Below are 9,370 nucleotides of genomic sequence, written 5' to 3'. Positions count from 1 at the left end.
CTGCTATAACTTGTACGAACTGAGAGTGAGGAGGCTCAGAAAGTCAAAACAAAATAGTCTAAATATTGAAATTGCTGCCGTCTAAAAGTTCACAGGTTAGCAGCCTTTCTTGTTACTGTCTATGTGGTGCTTATATATAAATCAATGTATCACTTCTCAGTAGCTAGATAGGAGTTGTAGCTTTTCAATCAAATTAAGCAGAAGCTTAAAGTGTTGCTTTTGAAATGCAATGATTGCCACTTTATTTGAACTTAAAACAAAAGAGGTGTGCCTTCAGGGGTAGGGTTTGAACGGAGGAATTTAACACTAGAAAGCAATGGGACCATGAATTAGTCGTGTCCTTCCTATAAATTTTGCGAAAGAAACTCATTTGTATTTTATCATTTAGCAGATTACTGTCAACAGTTTCAGAAAACGGTATCAATCAAAGGCATTGAAATTCTAGTTTGAACCACATTTTTGGTGTCTTAAGAAGAAAGTAGTTTATAAAAGACAGAAAATACCACGTCAAGTCTAAACAGTAAGTATACAATTAAGCTGTATTCTAGTATTTTAAAGCAATTAAGCTGTATTCTAGTATTTTAAAGTTGCATGCAATATGACATAATTATGCACGGGACAAACTATTGAACGGGACAAACTTAAATTGACCTAAAAGTCAATTACAGGAAGTAGTTGGATACTATTCATGATATATACGTATGGTGAAGTTAAGCTTGGCACTGTGTTTAGGGTTCACAGTTACTATACCTCCGATCCGATGCATTTTATAGGTATAGATTAAACGTCCCCTATCATACGTATCACATACTAGTATCTGCTATAACTTGTACGAACTGAGAGTGAGGAGGCTCAGAAGTCAAAACATAATAAGTCTAAATATTGAAATTGCTGCCGTCTAAAAGTTCACAGGTTAGCAGCCTTTCTTGTTACTGTCTATGTGGTGCTTATATATAAACATTGTATCACTTCTCAGTAGCTACATAGAGTTGTAGCTTTTCATCAAATTAAGCAGCAGCTTAAAGTGTTGCTTTGAAATGCAATGATTGCCACTTTATTTGAACTTAAAACAAAAGAGGTGTGCCTTCAGGGGTAGGGTTTGAACGGAGGAATTTAACATAGAAAGCAATGGGACCATGAATTAGTCGTGTCCTTCCTATAAATTTGCGAAAGAAACTCATTTTGTATTTTATCATTTAGCAGATTACTGTCAACAGTTTCAGAAAAGGTATCAATCAAAGGCATTGAAATTCTAGTTTGAACCACATTTTTGGTGTCTTAAGAAGAAAGTAGTTATAAAAGACAGAAAATACACGTCAAGTCTAAACAGTAAGTATACAATTAAGCTGTATTCTAGTATTTTAAAGTTGCATGCAATATGACATAATTATGCACGGGACAAACTATTGAACGGGACAAACTTAAATTGACCTAAAAGTCAATTACAGGAAGTAGTTGGATACTATTCATGATATATACGTATGGTGAAGTTAAGCTTGGCACTGTGTTTAGGGTTCACAGTTACTATACCTCCGATCCGATGCATTTTATAGGTATAGATTAAACGTCCCCTATCATACGTATCACATACTAGTATCTGCTATAACTTGTACGAACTGAGAGTGAGGAGGCTCAGAAGTCAAAACATAATAAGTCTAAATATTGAAATTGCTGCCGTCTAAAAGTTCACAGGTTAGCAGCCTTTCTTGTTACTGTCTATGTGGTGCTTATATATAAACATTGTATCACTTCTCAGTAGCTAGATAGAGTTGTAGCTTTTCATCAAATTAAGCAGCAGCTTAAAGTGTTGCTTTGAAATGCAATGATTGCCACTTTATTTGAACTTAAAACAAAAGAGGTGTGCCTTCAGGGGTAGGGTTTGAACGGAGGAATTTAACATAGAAAGCAATGGGACCATGAATTAGTCGTGTCCTTCCTATAAATTTGCGAAAGAAACTCATTTTGTATTTTATCATTTAGCAGATTACTGTCAACAGTTTCAGAAAAGGTATCAATCAAAGGCATTGAAATTCTAGTTTGAACCACATTTTTGGTGTCTTAAGAAGAAAGTAGTTATAAAAGACAGAAAATACACGTCAAGTCTAAACAGTAAGTATACAATTAAGCTGTATTCTAGTATTTTAAAGTTGCATGCAATATGACATAATTATGCACGGGACAAACTATTGAACGGGACAAACTTAAATTGACCTAAAAGTCAATTACAGGAAGTAGTTGGATACTATTCATGATATATACGTATGGTGAAGTTAAGCTTGGCACTGTGTTTAGGGTTCACAGTTACTATACCTCCGATCCGATGCATTTTATAGGTATAGATTAAACGTCCCCTATCATACGTATCACATACTAGTATCTGCTATAACTTGTACGAACTGAGAGTGAGGAGGCTCAGAAGTCAAAACATAATAAGTCTAAATATTGAAATTGCTGCCGTCTAAAAGTTCACAGGTTAGCAGCCTTTCTTGTTACTGTCTATGTGGTGCTTATATATAAACATTGTATCACTTCTCAGTAGCTAGATAGAGTTGTAGCTTTTCATCAAATTAAGCAGCAGCTTAAAGTGTTGCTTTGAAATGCAATGATTGCCACTTTATTTGAACTTAAAACAAAAGAGGTGTGCCTTCAGGGGTAGGGTTTGAACGGAGGAATTTAACATAGAAAGCAATGGGACCATGAATTAGTCGTGTCCTTCCTATAAATTTGCGAAAGAAACTCATTTTGTATTTTATCATTTAGCAGATTACTGTCAACAGTTTCAGAAAAGGTATCAATCAAAGGCATTGAAATTCTAGTTTGAACCACATTTTTGGTGTCTTAAGAAGAAAGTAGTTATAAAAGACAGAAAATACACGTCAAGTCTAAACAGTAAGTATACAATTAAGCTGTATTCTAGTATTTTAAAGTTGCATGCAATATGACATAATTATGCACGGGACAAACTATTGAACGGGACAAACTTAAATTGACCTAAAAGTCAATTACAGGAAGTAGTTGGATACTATTCATGATATATACGTATGGTGAAGTTAAGCTTGGCACTGTGTTTAGGGTTCACAGTTACTATACCTCCGATCCGATGCATTTTATAGGTATAGATTAAACGTCCCCTATCATACGTATCACATACTAGTATCTGCTATAACTTGTACGAACTGAGAGTGAGGAGGCTCAGAAGTCAAAACATAATAAGTCTAAATATTGAAATTGCTGCCGTCTAAAAGTTCACAGGTTAGCAGCCTTTCTTGTTACTGTCTATGTGGTGCTTATATATAAACATTGTATCACTTCTCAGTAGCTAGATAGAGTTGTAGCTTTTCATCAAATTAAGCAGCAGCTTAAAGTGTTGCTTTGAAATGCAATGATTGCCACTTTATTTGAACTTAAAACAAAAGAGGTGTGCCTTCAGGGGTAGGGTTTGAACGGAGGAATTTAACATAGAAAGCAATGGGACCATGAATTAGTCGTGTCCTTCCTATAAATTTGCGAAAGAAACTCATTTTGTATTTTATCATTTAGCAGATTACTGTCAACAGTTTCAGAAAAGGTATCAATCAAAGGCATTGAAATTCTAGTTTGAACCACATTTTTGGTGTCTTAAGAAGAAAGTAGTTATAAAAGACAGAAAATACACGTCAAGTCTAAACAGTAAGTATACAATTAAGCTGTATTCTAGTATTTTAAAGTTGCATGCAATATGACATAATTATGCACGGGACAAACTATTGAACGGGACAAACTTAAATTGACCTAAAAGTCAATTACAGGAAGTAGTTGGATACTATTCATGATATATACGTATGGTGAAGTTAAGCTTGGAACTGTGTTTAGGGTTCACAGTTACTATACCTCCGATCCGATGCATTTTATAGGTATAGATTAAACGTCCCTAATCATACGTATCACATACTAGTATCTGCTATAACTTGTACGAACTGAGAGTGAGGAGGCTCAGAAGTCAAAACATAATAAGTCTAAATATTGAAATTGCTGCCGTCTAAAAGTTCACAGGTTAGCAGCCTTTCTTGTTACTGTCTATGTGGTGCTTATATATAAACATTGTATCACTTCTCAGTAGCTAGATAGAGTTGTAGCTTTTCATCAAATTAAGCAGCAGCTTAAAGTGTTGCTTTGAAATGCAATGATTGCCACTTTATTTGAACTTAAAACAAAAGAGGTGTGCCTTCAGGGGTAGGGTTTGAACGGAGGAATTTAACATAGAAAGCAATGGGACCATGAATTAGTCGTGTCCTTCCTATAAATTTGCGAAAGAAACTCATTTTGTATTTTATCATTTAGCAGATTACTGTCAACAGTTTCAGAAAAGGTATCAATCAAAGGCATTGAAATTCTAGTTTGAACCACATTTTTGGTGTCTTAAGAAGAAAGTAGTTATAAAAGACAGAAAATACACGTCAAGTCTAAACAGTAAGTATACAATTAAGCTGTATTCTAGTATTTTAAAGTTGCATGCAATATGACATAATTATGCACGGGACAAACTATTGAACGGGACAAACTTAAATTGACCTAAAAGTCAATTACAGGAAGTAGTTGGATACTATTCATGATATATACGTATGGTGAAGTTAAGCTTGGCACTGTGTTTAGGGTTCACAGTTACTATACCTCCGATCCGATGCATTTTATAGGTATAGATTAAACGTCCCCTATCATACGTATCACATACTAGTATCTGCTATAACTTGTACGAACTGAGAGTGAGGAGGCTCAGAAGTCAAAACATAATAAGTCTAAATATTGAAATTGCTGCCGTCTAAAAGTTCACAGGTTAGCAGCCTTTCTTGTTACTGTCTATGTGGTGCTTATATATAAACATTGTATCACTTCTCAGTAGCTAGATAGAGTTGTAGCTTTTCATCAAATTAAGCAGCAGCTTAAAGTGTTGCTTTGAAATGCAATGATTGCCACTTTATTTGAACTTAAAACAAAAGAGGTGTGCCTTCAGGGGTAGGGTTTGAACGGAGGAATTTAACATAGAAAGCAATGGGACCATGAATTAGTCGTGTCCTTCCTATAAATTTGCGAAAGAAACTCATTTTGTATTTTATCATTTAGCAGATTACTGTCAACAGTTTCAGAAAAGGTATCAATCAAAGGCATTGAAATTCTAGTTTGAACCACATTTTTGGTGTCTTAAGAAGAAAGTAGTTATAAAAGACAGAAAATACACGTCAAGTCTAAACAGTAAGTATACAATTAAGCTGTATTCTAGTATTTTAAAGTTGCATGCAATATGACATAATTATGCACGGGACAAACTATTGAACGGGACAAACTTAAATTGACCTAAAAGTCAATTACAGGAAGTAGTTGGATACTATTCATGATATATACGTATGGTGAAGTTAAGCTTGGCACTGTGTTTAGGGTTCACAGTTACTATACCTCCGATCCGATGCATTTTATAGGTATAGATTAAACGTCCCCTATCATACGTATCACATACTAGTATCTGCTATAACTTGTACGAACTGAGAGTGAGGAGGCTTAGAAGTCAAAACATAATAAGTCTAAATATTGAAATTGCTGCCGTCTAAAAGTTCACAGGTTAGCAGCCTTTCTTGTTACTGTCTATGTGGTGCTTATATATAAACATTGTATCACTTCTCAGTAGCTAGATAGAGTTGTAGCTTTTCATCAAATTAAGCAGCAGCTTAAAGTGTTGCTTTGAAATGCAATGATTGCCACTTTATTTGAACTTAAAACAAAAGAGGTGTGCCTTCAGGGGTAGGGTTTGAACGGAGGAATTTAACATAGAAAGCAATGGGACCATGAATTAGTCGTGTCCTTCCTATAAATTTGCGAAAGAAACTCATTTTGTATTTTATCATTTAGCAGATTACTGTCAACAGTTTCAGAAAAGGTATCAATCAAAGGCATTGAAATTCTAGTTTGAACCACATTTTTGGTGTCTTAAGAAGAAAGTAGTTATAAAAGACAGAAAATACACGTCAAGTCTAAACAGTAAGTATACAATTAAGCTGTATTCTAGTATTTTAAAGTTGCATGCAATATGACATAATTATGCACGGGACAAACTATTGAACGGGACAAACTTAAATTGACCTAAAAGTCAATTACAGGAAGTAGTTGGATACTATTCATGATATATACGTATGGTGAAGTTAAGCTTGGAACTGTGTTTAGGGTTCACAGTTACTATACCTCCGATCCGATGCATTTTATAGGTATAGATTAAACGTCCCTAATCATACGTATCACATACTAGTATCTGCTATAACTTGTACGAACTGAGAGTGAGGAGGCTCAGAAGTCAAAACATAATAAGTCTAAATATTGAAATTGCTGCCGTCTAAAAGTTCACAGGTTAGCAGCCTTTCTTGTTACTGTCTATGTGGTGCTTATATATAAACATTGTATCACTTCTCAGTAGCTAGATAGAGTTGTAGCTTTTCATCAAATTAAGCAGCAGCTTAAAGTGTTGCTTTGAAATGCAATGATTGCCACTTTATTTGAACTTAAAACAAAAGAGGTGTGCCTTCAGGGGTAGGGTTTGAACGGAGGAATTTAACATAGAAAGCAATGGGACCATGAATTAGTCGTGTCCTTCCTATAAATTTGCGAAAGAAACTCATTTTGTATTTTATCATTTAGCAGATTACTGTCAACAGTTTCAGAAAAGGTATCAATCAAAGGCATTGAAATTCTAGTTTGAACCACATTTTTGGTGTCTTAAGAAGAAAGTAGTTATAAAAGACAGAAAATACACGTCAAGTCTAAACAGTAAGTATACAATTAAGCTGTATTCTAGTATTTTAAAGTTGCATGCAATATGACATAATTATGCACGGGACAAACTATTGAACGGGACAAACTTAAATTGACCTAAAAGTCAATTACAGGAAGTAGTTGGATACTATTCATGATATATACGTATGGTGAAGTTAAGCTTGGCACTGTGTTTAGGGTTCACAGTTACTATACCTCCGATCCGATGCATTTTATAGGTATAGATTAAACGTCCCCTATCATACGTATCACATACTAGTATCTGCTATAACTTGTACGAACTGAGAGTGAGGAGGCTCAGAAGTCAAAACATAATAAGTCTAAATATTGAAATTGCTGCCGTCTAAAAGTTCACAGGTTAGCAGCCTTTCTTGTTACTGTCTATGTGGTGCTTATATATAAACATTGTATCACTTCTCAGTAGCTAGATAGAGTTGTAGCTTTTCATCAAATTAAGCAGCAGCTTAAAGTGTTGCTTTGAAATGCAATGATTGCCACTTTATTTGAACTTAAAACAAAAGAGGTGTGCCTTCAGGGGTAGGGTTTGAACGGAGGAATTTAACATAGAAAGCAATGGGACCATGAATTAGTCGTGTCCTTCCTATAAATTTGCGAAAGAAACTCATTTTGTATTTTATCATTTAGCAGATTACTGTCAACAGTTTCAGAAAAGGTATCAATCAAAGGCATTGAAATTCTAGTTTGAACCACATTTTTGGTGTCTTAAGAAGAAAGTAGTTATAAAAGACAGAAAATACACGTCAAGTCTAAACAGTAAGTATACAATTAAGCTGTATTCTAGTATTTTAAAGTTGCATGCAATATGACATAATTATGCACGGGACAAACTATTGAACGGGACAAACTTAAATTGACCTAAAAGTCAATTACAGGAAGTAGTTGGATACTATTCATGATATATACGTATGGTGAAGTTAAGCTTGGCACTGTGTTTAGGGTTCACAGTTACTATACCTCCGATCCGATGCATTTTATAGGTATAGATTAAACGTCCCCTATCATACGTATCACATACTAGTATCTGCTATAACTTGTACGAACTGAGAGTGAGGAGGCTCAGAAGTCAAAACATAATAAGTCTAAATATTGAAATTGCTGCCGTCTAAAAGTTCACAGGTTAGCAGCCTTTCTTGTTACTGTCTATGTGGTGCTTATATATAAACATTGTATCACTTCTCAGTAGCTAGATAGAGTTGTAGCTTTTCATCAAATTAAGCAGCAGCTTAAAGTGTTGCTTTGAAATGCAATGATTGCCACTTTATTTGAACTTAAAACAAAAGAGGTGTGCCTTCAGGGGTAGGGTTTGAACGGAGGAATTTAACATAGAAAGCAATGGGACCATGAATTAGTCGTGTCCTTCCTATAAATTTGCGAAAGAAACTCATTTTGTATTTTATCATTTAGCAGATTACTGTCAACAGTTTCAGAAAAGGTATCAATCAAAGGCATTGAAATTCTAGTTTGAACCACATTTTTGGTGTCTTAAGAAGAAAGTAGTTATAAAAGACAGAAAATACACGTCAAGTCTAAACAGTAAGTATACAATTAAGCTGTATTCTAGTATTTTAAAGTTGCATGCAATATGACATAATTATGCACGGGACAAACTATTGAACGGGACAAACTTAAATTGACCTAAAAGTCAATTACAGGAAGTAGTTGGATACTATTCATGATATATACGTATGGTGAAGTTAAGCTTGGCACTGTGTTTAGGGTTCACAGTTACTATACCTCCGATCCGATGCATTTTATAGGTATAGATTAAACGTCCCCTATCATACGTATCACATACTAGTATCTGCTATAACTTGTACGAACTGAGAGTGAGGAGGCTCAGAAGTCAAAACATAATAAGTCTAAATATTGAAATTGCTGCCGTCTAAAAGTTCACAGGTTAGCAGCCTTTCTTGTTACTGTCTATGTGGTGCTTATATATAAACATTGTATCACTTCTCAGTAGCTAGATAGAGTTGTAGCTTTTCATCAAATTAAGCAGCAGCTTAAAGTGTTGCTTTGAAATGCAATGATTGCCACTTTATTTGAACTTAAAACAAAAGAGGTGTGCCTTCAGGGGTAGGGTTTGAACGGAGGAATTTAACATAGAAAGCAATGGGACCATGAATTAGTCGTGTCCTTCCTATAAATTTGCGAAAGAAACTCATTTTGTATTTTATCATTTAGCAGATTACTGTCAACAGTTTCAGAAAAGGTATCAATCAAAGGCATTGAAATTCTAGTTTGAACCACATTTTTGGTGTCTTAAGAAGAAAGTAGTTATAAAAGACAGAAAATACACGTCAAGTCTAAACAGTAAGTATACAATTAAGCTGTATTCTAGTATTTTAAAGTTGCATGCAATATGACATAATTATGCACGGGACAAACTATTGAACGGGACAAACTTAAATTGACCTAAAAGTCAATTACAGGAAGTAGTTGGATACTATTCATGATATATACGTATGGTGAAGTTAAGCTTGGCACTGTGTTTAGGGTTCACAGTTACTATACCTCCGATCCGATGCATTTTATAGGTATAGATTAAACGTCC

The sequence above is a fragment of the Mytilus trossulus genome, chromosome 14 (genome assembly GCF_036588685.1).
Source record: "Mytilus trossulus isolate FHL-02 chromosome 14, PNRI_Mtr1.1.1.hap1, whole genome shotgun sequence".
Classification (NCBI taxonomy): Eukaryota; Metazoa; Mollusca; class Bivalvia; order Mytilida; family Mytilidae; genus Mytilus; species Mytilus trossulus.
This window is presented reverse-complemented; position numbering follows the sequence as displayed.